Genomic DNA, 21,413 nt, shown 5'->3' with positions numbered 1-21,413 from the left:
TGCAGAGACATTGCTCCTCCCCTACATCTACATGGTCGCATCTCCAACCCCGTTTCATGGAGCATGCGGTCCTGGGTCACGCCACTCCAGGCTCAGTTCCTCGCTGCTGGTGGGAAGCACCAAACTAAGTTTTGCGGCAGCAAGGGGGAAGTGTTAGTCATCATGCTACGAGAGTGACACTTTTTCCCATTGCAGCCAATGAGAAGCCAATCTGAAGTTTTTGTTGCATCCAAGAGTCAAGTTGTTACCCATCAAAGGCTACCTATCTTATAACACTCTAGTAAGTGAAGCTTTTAAGCACACATGTACAATACTGGCTGCTACTGCAAATGCCCCTCTCTCAAATCTGAATGCAAGGACCCTGCCTATCCCACTTGGCTTGGCTTGTTCTACACCAGGGGGGCCACATCTGCCCCAATCGCCTTCTGAATCCGGCCCGCAGACGGTCCAGGAATCAGCGTGTTTTTACATGAGTAGAATGTGTCCTTTTATTTAAAAGGCATCTCTGGGTTATTTGTGGGGTATAGGAATTCGTTCATGTTTTTTTTCAAAATAAAGTCCGGCCCCCCCACAAGGTCTGAGGGACAGTGGACCAGCCCCTTGCTGAAAAAGTTTGCTGACCCCTGTTCTACGCTATGTTCACGCTCCGTTAGGAGGAAAGTATCATGCCTCTTTTCTTAACTGTAAGGTGCAAAATGTGCTGCTGTCAGGGGCGTAGCAAGGGGGGCGGGGGGCGGGCCGCCCCGTGTTCCATAATGGAGGGGGTGACAAATTATCAAGGCACAATTTTTTTTGAAAAAAAATTCTGAAAATTTTTGATTAATTTTTTTTGGAAAATGCCTGCTCCGAAGGTCTTATCTTACTATACTAGGGATTATATATGAAATTTCATGCATATTGGTTAATATCTTGACCCTCCTCCACCAAAATAGCTGTTCACTTGGCTGTTTTCCTATGTCGTGAAGGCTGAAATTTCAGTTCAGAGAACACTTACTGTTCCCAACCCTAACCCTGTGGAAAGCCATCCAATTAGACTTTAATTTGATTTTGAGATGTTTTTAGGTTTAGGAGGTAATTTAATTATTGTTTGATTTTATACCAATGTTATGTATCTGATGTTAGCCACCCTGAGCCCGACTTTGGCCGGGGAGGGCGGGATATAAATAAAAGTTTTTTTATTATTACTTGTTATTATTCCTTTGTAAGAAAATATGAAATAACGTAAAACCATTTTTGCAGGGGGGGTCAATGGGGGGGGTTGACAAGAAATTTTCCGCACCGGGTACCACCTGACCTTCCCATGCCTGGAGGGGGGGTGACAAAAATTTTTTTGCCCCCGAGTACCAATTTACCTTGCTATGCCCCTGGCTGCTGTCTCATACAATATAGGGCTCAGACTGTGAGTATCTCTTTAACCATTTCGGGGGACACATTCTGAATCCCCCATCTTGAAGGGCCAGAATAAATGTCACATATCCAGATGTTTCTAACAGACAACAACTATATGAAGTTTAAGCTCATTACTAGAAAGGAGATTCCAACTAAACATCAGGAAGAACTTTGTTCAACCATGGAATGGAGAAGGTGGTGGACTCTCCTTGGAGGATTTTGAGCAGAGGTTGGATGCTTTGGTTGAGATTCCTGCATTGCAGGGGTTGGACTAGAGGACCCTTGAGATCCCTTCCAACTATAAGATTCTATGACTGTGAAGTATCTTAACCATTTCAAACCCCCAGTCAATGAATGAATGAATGAATGAATGAATGAGGTGCACAAACCCAATTATTCAGAGGCCAATCCTTCAGCTTTTGACAGATAAAATTAGAGACATTCTTCTGACACCCTAGTTCACATACCAAGGAGAACCACAAACACATACATACACAACCAAGCTAAAAGCATTGTTCCATGTGCTGCATTTATCATGTAATAGCAATCACTTATTTACTGATTATCCCTGCCCCGATTTAAAAGCCAAGCAGGAGGCCTGCTCCCTTTTCACAAATGGTTTGAAAGAACACAAACAGGCAAAACCTGCCTAAGAAAGACAAAAATGAGATGTGTGTGTACATGCTCCAATTCCAGAGCTCCACCCCCCAAAAAAAAATCTTCTGCAATCCTCTGAATAAATATTTCTTGTCTTCTTCTGAAGTGTCAGTGTTGCTAAAATGTATTTTAAGAGCTATTTCCTACATTTGCACACAAACCCGTCTTGGGAACTCTGGAAGGACTTGGCTGTTGTAGTGAGTGAAAGGGCTTGGCTATGCAGCCTTGGAACAACCCCCTCCTTCACCACATGGCTCTAATCTGGAGCAACCTTGGAACCACAACTCTGAGGCTGAACTAAGCCTGTTAATAGCTCACTCACTCACTCACTCACTTATTTATTTATTTTACTTTTTTTAAGGGCACATGCAAATACTGGATCAGAGAGGGAGGGAGAGGGAGAGAGGAAGGGAGACTTTGGAGCTGCCTCAGCAGGTTCTGAGTCTTTAAAGAGCCAAAGAGCATACCTGCCAACTCCCCAAAAGAAAACAAAGGGAAATTAAACATTATAGTGGGCTGGGACTGCACCAGCCGGTTTTGATATTACACTCACACAAGCAGCAAGCAAGAGGCTCAAGAGGCAAATGGAAAATAAGCACTGTGAGGACTGCAGACGGGAGGCAAATCAAGTAGTGAGGGTTTAACCATTGGCACGGCGGAGGGGGGGGGGACCCCAACAGGAACTTTCCCAGAAACAGAAGCTATGTAAGAAGCCCTTTTGGCCGCCGCTCCAAATATTATTGGAATAGGGGCCTGGGCCCCTCAATGACCAAAAAGTGCAGGGGCGAAGCATGGAGGCGAGAATGGCACAGCTCCAGTGGCTGGCTCCTCCTCCTCCTCCTCCTCCTGCCACAGAAAAGTGAGGCATCTGCTTCAGTGGCAGGATCCCATAGAGGCAGCAGATCCCAGTGTCAACCTTTCTCTCTCTCCCCCCCCTTCTATTCCTGGTGTAGATCTTCCCTGGCAGGGAAAGGGGCACCATTTTGGGATCTGCCTCAGGTGCCCTGATGGTTCTTGCTGGACAATTTGTATATTAATAATAATAATAATTTATTATTTGTACCCTGCCCATCTGGCTGGGTTTCCCCAGCCACTCTGGCCGGCTTCCAACAAATATTAGAATACATTAAAATGTCAGAGATTAAAAACTTCCCTAAACAGGGCTGTCTTCAGGTATTTTCTAAATGTCAGGTAGTTGTTTATCTCCTTGACCTGTGATGGGAGGGCGTTCCACAGGGCGGGCGCCACTACTGAGAAGGCCCTCTGCCTGGTTCCCTGTAGCTTTGCTTCTCGCAGTGAGGAAACCACCAGAAGGCCCTTGGCGCTGGATCTTGGTGTCCGGGTTGAACGATGGTGGTGGAGATGCTCCTTCAGGTATACAGGACTGAGGCCGTTTAGGGCTTTAAAGGTCAACACTGATCAAATATGATGTTGATAAGCCTGAGCCCTGCGGTGTGCTCCACAGAACTCCTTTGTGTTAGCTTTTTTCGCCCGTGATTCTTCACATTGATCATGGAAGGTGGAAAGAAGGCCATGAGTGGCAATCCTGTTTCTAAGCTGGACACACTCCTTGAACTGTTCAATTTGCTTCGCTGGCCCCGCCATGCTCTCACCACGGGAAGCTTGCAAGTTCACGAACTGTCCAGCAAGAATGCAACCTCAAAACTGTGCAAATGGAAGGAGGACAATGTTCCGAAGATACCTGAGGAAGAGTAACTGCAGACAGAGTATTATCACTAAAAGCACAGGGCTTCGTGTCCCATTTGCTTGTCACCATAGCACAGGGAGAACGTTTTCAGACACCTGTGGTTAATCTGCTCTGGATGCTTTCCAAAAAAAGTCTGGAAAACTCAAAGCAGCACAAGCAACTGGTCAGAGCTCCAAGCCCCAAAGAGTACAGTCACTTCTATGCCCAGTTCACATGCTGGGCATCTTCTCTTGGGCAACAGATGTGTTCCAGTGAAACCCAGAGAATACTGGAAGTTTCATGGTGCTGGGCATGAGTCAGTGCTCTTCCCACATGACCCGCTGCAAGGCCTGCCTGCACGTCTGCAGGACAGGAACCTAATCTAATCTTGCTTTCCTCCTTGTCCCAGGGCAGGATGGTGTGGAGCTTGCATGTGTACACACACACTCTCTCTCTTAAGTTTCTGCATGCCTGCTGCTCAAATTCTATGCCAAGAAAAGCAAAATCCTATGTCATGATTTCTAACTTTGCACAATTTGCCATTTTTCTTTGTGTGTAAAGGAGAAAACTTTCTTTAAAATAGTGTTTCCTATATATACCATAATAAGAATAGACTATCTGTAATGGAAAGGGCATAAGTTCAGGGCCAAAGTATATTTCATTTTATTTTGTATTGAAAATGCATCCTTCATTGGAAGAAAAAGAATAGAAAATTCTTTCCAGTAGCACCTTAGAGACCAACTGAGTTTGTTCTTGGTATGAGCTTTCGTGTGCATGCACACTTCTTCAGATAATTCTTCAGATACTTCAGTGGTATCTGAAGAAGTGTGCATGCACACGAAAGCTCATATCAAGAACAAACTCAGTTGGTCTCTAAGGTGCTACTGGAAAGAATTTTCTATTTTGTTTCGACTATGGCAGACCAACACGGCTACCCATCTGTAACTGGAAGAAAAAGAACGGTAGAAAGGAGGGGCTGCTAAGTCTGCTCCCTCTTTTTCTTTCTCCACTCAAAATTGCCTTCCAAACTGCTTTTTTTGGTGTGTGTGTGGGGGGGGAGTCTTAGGCACTTCAAAGCCAAAGGAATACACCTGGCATATAGTTAACTCTTGATTGTCAAAGATTGCAACACAAGAAAAGAAGAATGGACAGTGAAATTGATGGAATACGCAGAACTGGATAAAATGACGGGAAGAATCCGGGAGCAGCGGGACCAGAAATTCATCAAAGACTGGTTAAAGTTTACGAACTATTTGAAAGACAATTTGCAATTGAATATGCTAATAGGACTTCAAGAAGTTTTGTAGTTAATATGTAGAAGTATTATTGTAAGTATGGTAGTTAGAGTAAGTAGGAATTCTATGATATTGTAAGCAATGGTTGATTAAAGAAGTATAATATTAAGATAAAATTTCAAAAGCCATGTGGAAGGACTGAGGGAAGTCACGGCTATGTAAGCCAAAATTGAAAAATGTATGCGAATGTATGTTGGTTTTGTTTTGTTTTTGTAGTATTATAGTATAAAAATAATAAAAATTATTTTAAAAAATAGATTGCAACACAAGAGGCTGAGCCCCAATCCCTATGGAGCTGAAGGCTGTTAAAAAACCACATCCACCAACATAAGAGCCACATCTGTAAGTTTGAATGACTACCTGTCAATTATTCTTTAGCTGTGATTCCCACATTGCAGGGGAGTGGACAAGATGACCTTTGGGGTCCCTACAGTTCTATGATTCTGTAAGCTGCCTATCACATGGATCCAGCCAGTTGTGCAGAGACTCAGCATCATCAGCACCACACACACACTACAGGCAACTAAAGTGGGGGCATGACAGAGATTGACAACTAATACATGGCAGAGAGGAAAGTGTACAGAGTTTCTCTTCTCTTTCTCCCATAATACTGGAACTCAGGAGCACCATAGGAATCTGACCGGCAGGAGATCCACAGCAGACCATCCTCATAAAATCATAGTGTCAGAAGAAAACCCAAGGGTCATCTAGTCCAACCCCCTACAATGCAATAATCAGAGCTAAAGACTCCCTGAGAGATGGACATCAAACCTCCTTTCTAAAAACCTCTGATGAATGAGACCACAACTTTCTGAGAGAGTCCATTCCATTGTCAAAACAGGACAAGAAAGGAGATTCCAACTAAACATCAGGAAAAAACTTTCTGACAGCTGTTTGACAGCAAAATGGTCTCCCTTGGGAGTTTTGTGAACTCTCCTTCCTTGGAGGTTTTTGAGCAGGGGGTGGATGGCCATCCATGACAGATGTTTAGTTGAGATTCCTGCATTGCAGAGGGTTAGACAAGTTGACCCTTGAGGCCCCTTCCAAATCTGCGATTCTATGATTACATAATTAATTTACAGAACTGTAAAATGTGGGGGTCACCCCTGGCTTAGATGGCTTAAAACGTAAGAAGAGTCGGTTGGATCAAGCCAATCTAGACCAGCATCCTGTTCTCCCAGTAAGTAGCCAAACGAAACACCAGGCACGTTTTGTCACTGGCATGGGTCAACTGCAACCACGTGGAGTTCTCTGGATGCCAGGTTGGTGACTGAGATCTCCATCTGGCAAGCCCCACCAGCTTTCTTAAGCTAGTAAGCCAGAGCTTATTTAATACATTTATATCCCACCTTTTTCTCCAAGGGTTCAACCAACTCCTTAGTTAATCCCTACAACAACCCTATGAGGTACGTTAAGAGGCTGTGACTGGCCCAGGGTCACTCAGTGAGCTTCAGGGCTGAGTGGGGATTTGAACCCTGATCTCCCAGATCCTGGTCCAACACACTAACCACTATGCCACACTGGCTTCCTAGACTACTACTGCTATGGGGGAGCTGTATAAAATAAGTAGGTAAATAAAAATGGGGAAAGCAAAATGTTAGAGAAGGATCTGAAATATTTTCCTTGAAGCTTGCAGAATTAATTTTATTCTCGGTTGTTTCATTTGGTGTTTTAATGCATTGTAAAGCACATTAAGATTTTTCTTTAAAATTTAAAGTGGTATGGAAATTGAATTAATAAAACAACAACAACAACAAATATCATTGTAAAAAAGGCACCCAAGCATTTCATTGTGCGAACTGGAACCTAGGTTTAAGGTGCCATTTGGTGACTAGCTTATTTATTTTAGTTTCTAACACTGGTGGGAAACTCACAAGCAGGATTTGAACACAAGAGCATTCTCTCCTCCTGTGGCTTCCAGCAACTGGTATTCAGAAGCATGGCTGCCTCCATCTACAGGGGCAGAGCAGAGCCACCCTGGCTAGTAGCCATCAATAGCCCTCTCCTTTATGAATTTGTCTAATCATTTTTTAAAGCCATCTAGGTTGGTGGCCACCATTGCCTCCTTTTAAAAAAGGGATCAGACAAACTCTTGGGAGAGGAGGTCTATCAATGGCTGCACATGACCTCAAGAAGTGGAAGCAGCAGGTCTTTTATTACCTGGAGAGCAGCGCTGGCAGATGGATGTTGCTTTCATGCCCTGCTCCTGGGTGCTTGACTAGATGGACCTTTGCTAATATCCTGCAAGGCTCTTTTAATCTGCTAATACCAGTGTTGAGGCAGCCCACAAAGCCAGCCCAACCTCAAGAACAGCAATCTGCAGAAGTTAGGAGGAATCCAGTCTAATCTGCTAAACAGATTGCTCTGCCTGTCATTTCTGCTTACCTGACAGAATCATCTCCCATCTTCTCCTCCTGCACGCTGTTTTGGGGGGTTCTCTCCCCAGATCCAGTTTGTAGGAGGTGGAGGAGGGGAGCCCTGTTGCGCTAGCAGAAGTCCTTGAGTACGCTTCTACTGGTAGGGCTCATTAGCTGAATCCCACCCCTAAGCATGCTCATGCATAGCATCTTTGGTGGTCTCCATGCAAGGCCCTAATTTTCCAACAAGAAAGCCCCTCTGCCACAAACTTGGAAAGTAGCTGGGAGCCAAATGATACTCAGGTGGATAGATGGACCCTTATTTCGGCTCAGTAAGGAAGTTCCCGATGTGTCTTGCTGTAAATTGCATCATGCGCACAAAACCTTCCGGTGACAAAGTGAAACCACGATGTCAGAGAAAAGGGCTGCCAGGGAAAGGAAGTGTCTTCAAGAACACAGCCATTCATGCTGGTGCCCAAACCGTAACTTGAACTCCCCATCATAGTATCCACACAGTGCAGAGCGGAAGCAAGTATGTCCAGGGGGAAGCCAGCTGGCAGGACAAACCTTGTGGCTTTCCAAGCTCCTTGCAGCAGCTGTTTGAGTCAGAACTTGATGGAGCAAGTTCCAAGGGAATAAAAAGACTTGGAGTCAGTCCTCTTCCTTACATCTAGACCAGCTGTCTCCCTTAGCAGAAGCACTCTTAGCTTCTGAACTAACGCTTCCAACACTTACCCAGGGAAGGGAATGAATGGCTTAAAACAAACCATCAATTCTTCCTCTGGCTATGCAAACACTTGGAAGGGTGGCAATACCACCAGGTTAGCAGTAATAGGTGGGGGGGGGGGGGAGAGAGAATTATACAGAAGTAGTAAGGAGGCCTTTGAATGACAATAATTCTGAGTTCATTCAGACACCCCCCAAAAGAACAGAAGAGCCTCCAAACTCGGATCAAACAATTCTTGAAGAGAAAAGTAAAAATGCTCTAAATCAGTGGTTCTCAAACTTTTTTGAGCCACAGCCCGCTTGGTTCCATAAACTCATTCCCTGTGCCTCCTATCCTATCCTATCAAAAGCATTATTCAGAATAATGGTTTGCATAGTCCACAAAGGCAGTTAATAACACACAAAAATAAAAACATCAATTAATTGAACATTTATGCAAAATCCAATTAAAACTATTTGATTAATTCAACAAAACTGATGAACTTGATCCAGTGACACCAACTTTTCAAGTCTGAAAGTCATTTACACCTCCAGTGCCTTCCTGCCACCCCCTTGCCTCTTAATGTCCCCTTAGGTAACCCTATTGCCCTCCCCTGCAGGGGGCACTACCACTCAGTTTGAGAACCATTGCTTTAAATAAATGATTTCCTAATATTTAATCTGTAACATTTCTGAACACAGTTACTGTATTCATCTACAGAGGTCCACTTTCCAGGTTCTCCCCGCAGTGTGGCAGTTACACTCCCCAGAAGCAAGCCCCCTACCCCTGTATGCAAAGATTACTATCATGTTCCAAACTTTCCCGTATCATTCCAATACTTCTGGCAGCTGTGCACTTTCCACACTGTTTAGCTGTCAATCCTCTTAGCCAGTCTTTACCACTCTGGTGCCCTCCAGATGTTTTGAACGGAATCTCCCATCGGCCCCACCCAGTATGGTTCAAAACATCTGGAGGACACCAGGTTGGGGAGAAACTGCACAGATAGTATTTGTAACAAGTCAAGAGGGCCAGCCAGGCATCCTTATTGCTGTTTTTATTTTGGAAATGTGTGTCCTGTCACATTCACTCAGTTCTCAAAACAGCTTCTGCCATTAAAGCACACAGAAACCCCAAAATCCAAGCACAGCAACAATATAAATAAAGCAGAAGGGCAACCAAAAACAACCAGCAGCAAAGCAATCGGTAACAGATCCACCCTCAAGGAAAATATTCTTGCAGTCCAAAATTCTACTGTATTCCACCACCCTCTCCAATACAGCCAGAGCACAGAAACCTTCTGAATGATGATCCTCCATAAAGAATAGACCATAGGGTACCACCACTGGACTCAAACAAGGTCAGTGCCTGGATTAGAACCTCTTCACCTAATGACATCGATGCATAGCAGAGCTCACAGATAAAGCAGGAAGAGCCCTTAAGCTATCATGAACCCTGGCCTGCTTTTTAAGGCCAGTACCAAAAATTCTGAATGATAAGCTGTTTCAAACAAGTGCTGCAATACTTCTGGCTCATTCTCATCAAAGGCAATTTGAACCAATGTAGGTGTCCAAACAATCTTCAACAATGGACCCACGTAGAGTCTGTTAAACCATGTGGTAACTGATAGGGTGGGCTACTGTATCACAATGGTCCTGTTAGCCTTCTTTAGAAGTGGCTGGAGTTGAAGTACCTACCAATGTACAAAAATGCATCCTGAAACATTTTTCAACTTTGCTCCCCCATCACCCCAGACACACACAACGGCACAACCCCGGTTCCAAATCCAGCTACTCCAGAGAGGCTTTTGGAATCCCCTCTCCCTTCCCTGCCCCCCAGAGTGAGATGCCTGGCATACTCATCCAGTGTAGGTGGCACTTTCTAACCCACCCTTTTTCTAAAGCCAGTTTCCCCGCTACTTGAAACACAGCTCCAGGAAAGGAAGGGGGAAGGGACTGTATGACTATCACAAGGGACAGCCAATTAGTACTCTTCACAGCCGGCTTCTATTGGAAACAGGAAGAGCACTTTGCCTGACAGTTGTCTTCTCTGAGAAAGCTGTAGCTAGAAAGTGATTCACAGCAGACTTGCCATTCAAGCCATGTAAGTCTGTGTATCTACACTCCTAAGTTATAAAATTCTACCTGGGCCTTCAGGAGCAGAGCCCCAAAATGCTTTCCTGTCTTCTACAAATAAGAAACTTTTAAAAAGAGGTCAAAGGACTTCCAAAACCATGTACAAACCCCATAATTTAAAGTTGAGGGGCTCTCCCAGATGGGGCAGCACTCTTGGGCAGCACTCTTGGGCCAGTACCAATGCAAAAATTTGCAATGCTCAGGTTGTCTTTGAGTCTGACTTGCATGGGAGTGCACACCTGAGAACATCTCACTTAAATGGGCTCCTGACACAATTCGCTCGTGTGTGTTCCTACCAGGGTTGAATGTCAGAATCCACTTCCCAATGAGACATTTCCCCCTTCCCCCTCCCCACTACAAGATTTGCTCCTGAATCAAGCATATATATATCTTTGCAGAAGTACAGAAGTTGAGGCATTCTCTCAACTACTGTAGTTTAATTGGCCCGCCTTTATAGATTAGCCTTCTTCCAAGAATTTGGAGAGGCACATGTCACATCATAGGAACAGTGCTCGCTGAACTTCCATTTACCATTTCATGGCTACGGAGAAGGCAAAAGGAATCTTGACATCTTTTGCTGCTTACTCATCTTCAACTGGTTCACACATACAGGAACTCCACTTCACCGCTCTCACCTTGGTGAACAGCAATCGGATATGTGCACATGAAAATCACATGGCTGGGACAATGCAGCAGTTTATGAGGGTCAACAGATCTGCAAGAGCCCATTGGCACACACAGGTTGCCACTTGACATCATAGCCAGAAGCAACAAACATGCTTCTGGTTAACCCTACCCAAAATACTGGCCTGGGACACTACTTCTGGCACTGAGTAAACGTAATGCAACATGGACAAGCGCTATGTAAAAGCTATGTAACTATCTAAGCCAGCCTCCCCCATCCATATGTTTGGACAGCAATACCCACCAGCCCCAGTAAGCACAACATGTGGTATTGTGTCTGGTGGGAGCATGCCCAGGGTGGCTGGGCCTGATGGGAATTGTAGTCCAAAACATCTAGAGGGCACCAGGTTAGCAAAGGTTGTCTTAGGGCAAGTTGTTTCAAGTGAGACCTGTTAACTTTCTCCACTCCATTTTTCAAGTGTGTCCTATGATGTGAATCATATTTAAGGTCACATGAATTGGATGCATTTACTAGATCACAACAACTTGGTCTCAAGGCACTGCTTGATATCAAACTGGAAGGGAAGGGAAACTTTTAATGGGCTGACACCATGCAATGGTGGTTGTTTCAACGATATTGGTGGGCCTCTGCTATACATACAGCTGCTAAAAAGCCCGCCCCCTGCTTTTTTAAAGTGCTTTTTCAACATGATCTAGGCACTGCTGGCAGGGGCTGATGGAAGATGTAATGCAAAACATCTGGAAGCCACAAGGCTGAGGAAGGCTGATATGGGCAAAGCCAGGATATTTGCTGGGGGGGTAGGCTTCTGTTAGGGGGGCAGAACGTCAGATTTGTATTGATTTTGGGGGGGCAGCTGCCCTCTCCTGCCCCCCTTGCCTACACCCATGAAGGCAGACCTAAGCAAAATGGGTCTATTGAATTAATCTAAAGAGCACCTCAAATTCCAGGCTTCTAGGAAAGACCACATATTTCACAAAAGGTCTCTAGACCTTTGCCAACAACTCACCCAAGTTTTAATTTGCATGTATTTCAGAAACACACTGCGTTCCTGGTGTAAGGACAGGTTCAGCCTGGTTTTGGTACCCAAGCTAGCCAATTCAAGTGACACCTCCCCTCAACTAATGAACACAAGGCACAAATCAGTTAGGAGAAAGAGCCCCTCTGCAAGCCCCACTGAAAGGAGCACTTCTGTGTTCTGGCACAGTTAACAGTCCTGTCTATGTCCATGACTTCCAAAACCCAGCACCTCTGATAGTTTCCTCCCCTTGCCTCAAAATAAAGCTGCCCCCACTACAGAAAAGCTCCCAAAATCTGAACACAGCTGTAAATCAAACAACATGCATTCAGTGTGCTTCAAGAATTAATGCGGCTAAGAAGCCTCCAAGAAATGGATGCCAGAGAAATTCCTCTGCGTCTCAATAGTCATGTTGTTTCCATTAAGGAAGGGATATATTCTTCCCTTCCAGCAGATCAGGCAACACAGAGAGAGAGGGGGCAGGGAGATATATATTGGCGCATTATTTAGATAAAAAAGGATCTCTGGCTAAACCCCAAATCTAGTTTTCACAACCCTCCTCTCATCTTCCCCTCCCCAGTGTCAGAGGATCAAACGTGAGCTGCAGGGGAAATCTTGGCGTCACTCTTTTTGCCATTAATGCCTGGAGACGGGCGGCTAAAAATAGCCCTTGTGGAAAAGGCGCTCTTCAAATGCAGCAGCGAGGAAGGGGGAGGAGAGAGCTCTACTTGCTGCAGCTGACATACTGAAGCTGAACCAATGCAACACTCACTCACCCACCCCACACCTCCCCTTCAAATAACTGGTGTGTTTTGATTGTGGTGGTATCTCCTGCCCACCCTCTTTTCTAAATTAGTTGGCTCTAGAGGACACAATTTACTAGGTAGCCTTGCTTGCCAGAATTGGCCGTGCATCATTATTTTCATGTGATATGAAGCATTTTCCTCCTTCCGCTTCTTTGTCCCCCAATCTCTCGGCTCCCTTTTCCAGTCAATCTAAAAGCAACAAAATAAATTTTAAAATAGCCAAAGTAATTAAATCCCTGCCGATGCCCCCCCCAAAAGCACACACTTCCATCTTCCAAAATGCTTTTATGAAAATTTGTTTTTTAAAAAACACAAACAGCAGGATGAACATGAAAATGTATTTCCCCCATTATGTAGCAATAACGGTTGGTCCAGCGCTAAGTCCTCATATTTTCTATTCCCAGTGTGCCGTTCCGAAACCTAAGATTAAATTTGCAAAAAGCAGGCACTTAAATAGTTTTCTACATGCAGGCAAGTGGAGGTGATGGGTGAGAGGTCTGCTTCCACAAATCACTTAGGCAGAAGGAGAATCCCATACACTTTCTGGCAGCACCATGACTTGCACAGGTTTCCTGCTGCTTCTCCCAAGTAGCCAAATGAATCAATAGGATAGGAAAGGAAAAGGAAAAGGAAAAGGAAAAGAACCAGCTTAGAGCAAGATAGGTTTTGGTGCCACCATTATTTCAGGGATTGGGTCCAAGAAGCAAGAAAATGCTGCTCTCCCTTGTCTTCCAGCTTCTCATCCACAATCTGCAAGCCCTAGGACCATGCTGAGGTTTGCTGACTCACAGGGAGGTGTACACACAGCCTGCAATGTTTGTAAACCTAAAAGCCACGTGCTGGCAGGCAGGCAGGCAGGCAAGCAGACTGCGGCAAGAACCAATTGGTAGTTTTGACTGCCAACCACCACTGCATAAGGCCTCATCTCCAGGCAGGTGCGGAAGAGGAGGAGGAGGAGGAGGAGAAGGGATACTCTTTCAAATGACCCAAACACTCTAAAATGAGGCACACCCATTACCCAAAGCGTTTCTGCAGATTTGACCAGATTTGTGGCCTTAGAAAACCAATGTGGGAGAGAATGCCAAGGCAGAAGCTGAAAGTTTCTCCCGTTTTAAAAAGGCACCTTCCTTCCTCTCTTGATTTTGCCTTTAATGAAATAGTTATCCCATGGATAAAGAAAGGCAAATTCAAGCTGTGGCTCGGCAGAGCAATAAATTATTGATGTTGCGTATTGTAACACTTTACCCAGGGGCATACATAGGAGAAGCCAATGATGATATGTAACGTGCTTTAACCACTAGAAGTGAGTTCTATAAATGCTAAATATTATCATCATTTGTCTTCCAGTAGAGGCACAAATACAACAAAAGATAAGCAGGTTAGGTTTACAGGTATAGAGAATTTTGGAACATGTGTGCTGGGGTGGGGGGGGAGAGAGAGCACTGAATGGCTTAGATCAGGCATAGGCAAACTCAGCCCTCCATATGTTTTGGGACTACAACTCCCATAATCCCAGACCACTGGTCCTGTTAGCTAGGGATGATGGGAGTTGTAGTCCCAAAACATCTGGAGGGCCGAGTTTGCCTATGCCTGATCTAAGCCATCCCAAAACATACTCTGGTTTCTCGCCAGATCATATAAATCTTTCGCCTTTTACATGGGTTATTTTTTCTACAGAGCCCACACTGATCTTGACATCTGCAGCTAGTTGGCGAACGGTTATGTGACAATCCTCCAAAATGGCAGCCTCCACTTGCCGGATGGTGTCTTCATCAATGCAGGACTGTGGTCGCCCAGGAATGGGAGCCATTCCACCAAAATCCGACCACACTTGAACTGACGATGCCAGTGCTTGACTACGTTATATGATGGGGCATCCTCCCCATAAGTCCCTTTCATCTCATCGGACGTCTTCCGTGGTGTGCGCCCTTTCAAGTACAAGAACCTGATGACCACAGCATGACATGCAGACATTACTGCACGTTAGCACGCGTAACAGAGAAACTGTTAGGAGTTCAGAGCTACAAATTACTACGCTGCCTATGGAGAGATGTATCATTATACATGTGCAATTTCATCCTCCTATGATAAGCGGTTCGAATCCCCACAACGGGGTGAGCTCCCGTTACTTGGTCCTATCTCCTGCCAACCTAGCAGTTCGAAAGGACGTCAAAGTGCAAGTAGATAAATAGGTACCGCTCCAGCGGGAAGCTAAACAGCATTTCCATGCGCTGCTCTGGTTCTCCAGAAGCGGCTTAGTCATGCTGGACACATGACCCGGAAAAACTGTCTGCGGAGAAATGTCGGCTCCCTTGGCCTATAGAGCGAGATGAGCACCGCAACCCCAGAGTCATCCGCAACTGGACTTAATTGTCGGGGATCCTATATTTAAAAAAGAAAAACTCCAGATTTGCTCTGGACTTCTTCATTTCCAGCAAATTAGCCTGTTTCTCCACAGAAATAAAACAAGAATTATGCTAGTGACCTACCACATGGGGTTGCTGAGAGGATACATATGAGATAAGGAAATGCTGCTGCCCAACAATGAACTATGTGTACTTAAAAATATGAAAACCAAAATCCTATACCAGGAAATTGGCTGAGATTCCTTCATTGCAGGGGGTTAGACTAGATGACCCTTTGGATTCCTTCCAACTCCACAATTATATGAAATGCAGGATTCTGCGACCTGGATCAGCTTTGTAAATTAAAGTTAATATATATGTCTTGTTCTGCATAGTTTATCCTGGTCTACTTGCAATGAGAAATGCCTGGAGTGTCTTCATCAGGCACTAACAGTACACCTCCCCACCCCCACTGGAATTCATTGCTCCTGTAAAACACACACACACCCTAGGTAGCTTCCGACATCCCACCACGTATGGTCCACAAACTTGTAAGAATTTATTGGCATTTTTCTATAACAAACATATACCCACACCCACACCTACAATAAACAAATGCAGAACAAATAAAACAAATACAAACAATGTCAAGCTTTCTTATTGCATCTTTCTAAAAAAAAAAAAATTTCTAATTCCATATCTTGACTTTTGACTTCCCCTGCCTTTTCACCTTCGAGTTTGTATCCTTAGTCTATTTAATAACCATTTCTCCTACAAAAAAAAAAACATTAACTACAATTGTATAATTACATTCAATTATATCTTCAACAGTTGCTAAAAATGCATCATCATAATAATACCTCACCATTTAATCTTCTAAATCCATAAACTTAATCCACTTAAATTCACTTTGCTTATAGTCCACCTCATAAATCTTCTCAAATCATTCACATCTAATCTATCTCTTCTATCCTTAAGGTTGCTGCTAGTAACATAAAAACTTGAAATATCTCCTTTCATGTTCAAATAAGAAATATAACAAAAAGTTGTTGACAGTATTCACCCTCCGATTTCAATTTACCATATCAGGCTGCATAAAGTTTTACTTAATGCTTCACCCCACACCCCCTCTGTCCATTATTCTTCTCCTAATGGCATCAGCACTGAACTTCCATATCTCTTCCCTCTCCAAGCGTCCACAGATCCAGGCACAGTCCAAACCTCTCCTTGCCGCGAGTTCAGAGGTGTCCATCTCATCATCTCTCAGCTTCTTCGGTTCTTTGTAACATTCCTTTTCTTCTTGTACATACCTTAATTCTCTGTCCCTGGCCCCCGAGCTCACACCTCGGGGACTGGATATACGAAATCTTAACGTCGCCTTGGGGCTGCCACCCCCAAAAAGCGAATTTCTTCTCCGAAGTAGCTCATTCATTTCACTCCATCTTTGCATCCATCCTCTCAACTCTTTGGCAAGGCTTTCTTCCAAAGTATCAAAAGTTTTGTAAGCCTCCTCTGTGGGCAATTGGTTCCATTTCAGACCCCCACACAAGACTTTGACTTTTCTATAAAGCAGTTCCACCTTCAAGGCAGTGAGTCTCTGTTCGTCCGTTAGTCCAGAGTTCAGTGCCAGTTCAAGGACGAAACCCAGCATACTGGCAGAGGAGGAGGAAGTGGGTATCATATTTCTACTCCCCTCTTTGTTCGTCGCCATTTTCCTGAACTGGAGCGCAAATACCGCAACTTTAAAAGGAGATATTTTCCTCTAGTTGGCTTCCCAAAAGAAAAGTTTGCCAGTCTCCTGTGTCAATTTTAAATACATTGTAACCAGTTCTGTAGCAGCAATCGGTCAAACTGGTTAGATTCTTGAGCTCGAAGGGAGGGAGGGCAGGCTGCCATTCTCCTTCCCCCCGGATCGTTCCAAAAGCACGATTTCTAATCAAATTCTTTACTCACGACCACCGGGTTCTTTTAGCTCCATTCTTCACAGGTAGAACTTGGACGCTCACCGCGGGCTCTGTCGCCGCATTTGCATCCCGGTTGGGGCATGTCCCCGAAGCCCGGCTCCGTTTGCCCTTCACCCCCACTCCCCCTTTACAGGGGGGGCAAGGGAAGGGTTCAGAGCCTCCGCGGGCGCAGCCGGGGAGCCCAGGGTGCGGGACGCTCTTCCCGCACCCCAACCGGAGCCGCGCGCTGCGGTAGCGCGGCTCCTAACCCCCGGGATGGACAAGGCGCTTCGGACCCGAAGCAGCCTTCGACCACCCGGCGATGGCGTCGCCGCCGGAAGTCATGGTCCACAAACTTGGTTCAGAAGACATGCTTTGCAATTTGTGGGTTTTTTTTTAAGAAGGGGGCGGGACTGAGGTTTTCAAGAAGCCATTTTCTGTGCTCAGTATTAATATTGTACTCCCTTCTGAGCCAGAGCTTCAGCACCCACAAAGCCCTGATTATAAAAGTACATACATACACATATTTAACAGGCCTTGGGTCTAGCTCCAGGAGACAAGAGGATGCATCTCTTATCTTTTCTTTCTTTCTTTCTTTCTTTCTTTCTTTCTTTCTTTCTTTCTTTCTTTCTTTCTCTCTCTCTCTCTCCTCTCCGCCCCTGACTTGTTTCACTTATATTTGTCCTTGATGAGAAACTCTTGATAGTTGGCCCTTCAGAGATTATTACTTCTTTGCTGCAGTGTACATAACTTGCTTTGAGCTGGATTGCACGATGGGATGGTTCCTGAAGAATTAAAGGTCTTTTGCAACTTAAAACAAGCCTTTGATCTTTTGAGCACACACCCACTGCCTCTCCTCCTAACAGCAGCACCTGGACTTATAAGAGCATTTGATGTCTTTTTGGCTTCCAGCATCTCTGCTTCATCCTGCACCAGCTCCTTGTCTTTGTGTGACACTGCACACCAGAGCAACTTTCCCCAGCCTAGTGTCTCAGCAGATGTTGTTGGACTCCAACTCCCATCATCCCCAGTCAGCATGGTCAATGATCAGAGATCATAGGAGTTGTAGTCTGAGTCGGAGAGGATCTATAGCTCAGTGCAGAAGCACAGGATCTGTAGGCACCAGTTCACAGATTTCATTTCCAGCATCTAATCCCGTTAAAGGGGTCTCAGGAGGCAATGGCTGCAAAAGGACCCTACCTGGACCTTCAGAGCCATTATCAGAGAGGGAAACCTGGGCTGTACTGACCAATGGTCCAACTAGGTAAGGCAGCTTCATCTATAATCATGCCTCCAGCTCAGTTTGTGACCTTGCAACACAACAAGTATTTTAGGAGTCAAAGATGAATGAGTAGGAGGACACCGTCTGAGTCTAGATTATTGCTGCCTCCACACATCAGCAAAGAAATCACAATTAAGACCTCTCCTGACAGCAAAGTGAAGGAGTCACCTTTACCTCCTATCTCACTCATTAAGCTAAATTGCATGGGAGTCAAGTATCCACAAAGCGAGATGCAAGGGAGACTGCCAGTGGCAAAGAGACATTCCTCTGCCTTCCTTGCCCCTCTGTAACACCCTCGCACCTCAGCCAATCAAAGACCACAGCCTTCATCAACATCTGAAAATCCAGGCTTACGGCATTACAATACAGACACAGGGGGCCCAAGGTGTTCAGTCCTGTGGAACCAGCAATTTTCAGCTACACCCTTACACTGCTTGGTCTTTCTTGGCCCACTTTGTGTTTTGCTTCCTGACAACTGCAAATAAACAACTGAAAATAATTTGTCAAACATATAAATTTAGAGTATTTTCTCCTGGACTGACCCAATTACACAAGCAACCTGAACAGTTGCTTGGGGCAATTATATATTTTAGGAGCACAAGCAAAACCTCTGAAAGTTCCAGGACCTCTTGCTACATCCCAGAAAATGCTTGGCTCATAAGAGGCACCCAAGTCCTCGATCATGAGCAGCAGAACCTTGGCTTAGCACAAGACACTGCACTGAGTATTATGGTCCCCTTTCACAAGAGCATTGGGGGGGAAACAGTCCAACATGCAATGTTACAGGTATGGGGCTATAAATATCCACTGAGCTACAGCAAGGAAACAGGTCTCAGAAAGGGGTCTTTTAATCCAGACCTAACAGATGAATATATTCTTTCAGAGAAGGGTCCTAACTCAGTGGTAGAGCATCTGCTGTGCATGCAAAAGGTCCAGATTCAATCCCCAGCATCTCTAGGTAGGGAAACCCGGGAAAATCGCTGCCGGTCAGTGTTCAACGTTCTGACTCAGAACAAGGAAGATTCCTATTCTTGGTGGTGGAAGTTTCAGAAGAAGGAAACACATCTGGATCACCACACGTGATGGCAGGCAGAATTGGAACCCAACTGAAAAAAGTTTTACCCAAGCATAGGGCTGGCAAATATATTGATACTGATCGTCCAATACCGGTTTCTAGACCACATCATGATAACCGTTTGAAAATAACTGATGTGGAAATACATCGCGGATCACAGCTTGTGTGTGCATGCAATGTGTGTTTGCTTGGAAGCAGCTGGCAGAAATCACAGTTTCTTGAAGCCACTGCCGATGCTGAGTTACTGAGATGCCACAAAGTAAGTAGCCCTGTGTTATTCCAGCCTCTTTCCTCCCTTGCTCCCTTCTGTCTGTGTGTCCTTGACTTACCAAATGCCTGATCTTCATGCCCCCTCCTGCCCAATCTCCATGTTCCTTTGCCCACCAGGCACACCTGATCTCCCCCCCACACATACACACACCTGTGCAATCTCCAAAGACTGCTCCTTCACACACTCTCCACCCGCACTGCTCTTTCACCCTACCCCAACCCCCATGGATGTTCCTTCACCTGATGACGATGACAATTAATTATTGAATTTATATACTGCCCTATACCCAGAGGTCTCAGGGCGTAGTTCAATGTTTCAGACATCATGATATATCACTAAATTGCAATGTTTTGCTAGAGATCTATTGCTGTGTTGAAAACCAGATATTGTCCAGCCCTACCAAAGCAATTAGAAATCAACATACATGGAATCTCAAAGTCATTGTATTTAAACATCAATTGCCAGTACTCTATTGATCAGGACTATTTCATGCACTTATCATAGGATCATAGAATAATAGAAGTGTAGAACAGCTCTTGCCGTCAGAAATTTCCTTCTAACGTTTAGTTCAGGCTTCCTCAACCTTGGCCCTCCAGATGTTTTTGGCCTGCAACTCCCATGATCCCTAGCTAGCAGGACCAGTGGTCAGGGATGATGGGAATTGTAGTCTCAAAACATCTGGAGGGCCAAGTTTGGGGAACTCTGGTTTAGTTGAAATCTCCTTTCTTACCATTTGACTCCGCTGGTTCAGGTCGTACCCTCTCAAGCAGGAGAAAACGTTCCATAATACAGACCTTTAGATATGTGAAGATAGCTATCATATATCCTCTCAGTCTCCTCTTTACCAGGCTAAACATACCCAACTCTTTCAACTGTTCCTCATAAATTTCCAGACCCTTGATTATCTTGGTCACCCTCCTCTGCACACATTCCAGCTTGTCAATATCCTTCTGGAACTCTGATGCCCAGATCAGAGCATAAGACTGCATAGGAGAACTGTCTTTTTCAGGTTATAACTGCATGCTTTACTGAACAACTGCAGGTGGTCATTATCATGTTTGTGACTAATATAGCAATATTTTACACAAATTGCACTGCTATGCTTGCATTGAGCTTCTTGAAGAAGGGAGCCTTACAGTGTATAGATCTCCAAGCATAAGGCAGGTATGTATCAACGTAAATTCAGGTTTTAACTGCAACAGTTCGTGAATGTCTTTCAATGTTTTGGACTCATTCCTGCTGCAAAAAGGGAGGGGCACTTGTTGCTTCCACAGGACAATGTAAGAGAAGCAGAAGCAAATGTTATCTCCTGCTTGGACTACTGCAATGTGCTCTACGTGGGGCTACCTTTGAAGGTGACTTGGAAACTGCAATTAATCCAGAATGTGGCAGCTAGACTGGGAGCGGCCGCCAAGACCATATAACACCAGTCCTGAAAGATCTTCATTGGCTCCCAATACGTTTCCGAGCACAATTCAAAGTTTTGGTGCTGACCTTTAAAGCCCTAAATGGCCTCGGCCCAGTATACCTGAAGGAGCATCTCCACCCCCATCATCCAGCCCGGACACTGAGGTCCAGCGCCGAGGGCCTTCTGGCAGTTCCCTCGCTGCGAAAAGTGAGGTTACAGGGAACCAGGCAGAGGGCCTTCTCGGTGGTGATGCCTGCCCTGTGGAACGCCCTCCCAGCAAATGTCAATGCAATGAGCAACTATTTTACTTTTAAAAGACAATGGAAGGTGACCCTGTTTAGGGAAGTTTTTAATGTTTGATATTTTATTGTGTTTTTAATATTTGGTTGAAAGCCCCCC

At 44.9% G+C, this 21,413-nt stretch overlaps 1 protein-coding gene across 2 annotated transcripts in view; it reads right to left on the bottom strand.

The window, feature by feature from the left end:
- The window catches only part of TET3 (tet methylcytosine dioxygenase 3), a 93,078-nt gene that overhangs the window by 40,842 nt on the left and 30,823 nt on the right, over positions 1-21,413 (bottom strand). The gene's annotated exons all lie outside the window — the stretch shown is intronic.

Source organism: Lacerta agilis, chromosome 8, assembly GCF_009819535.1.
Source record: "Lacerta agilis isolate rLacAgi1 chromosome 8, rLacAgi1.pri, whole genome shotgun sequence".
NCBI lineage: Eukaryota > Metazoa > Chordata > Lepidosauria > Squamata > Lacertidae > Lacerta > Lacerta agilis.
This window is presented reverse-complemented; position numbering and strand designations above follow the sequence as displayed.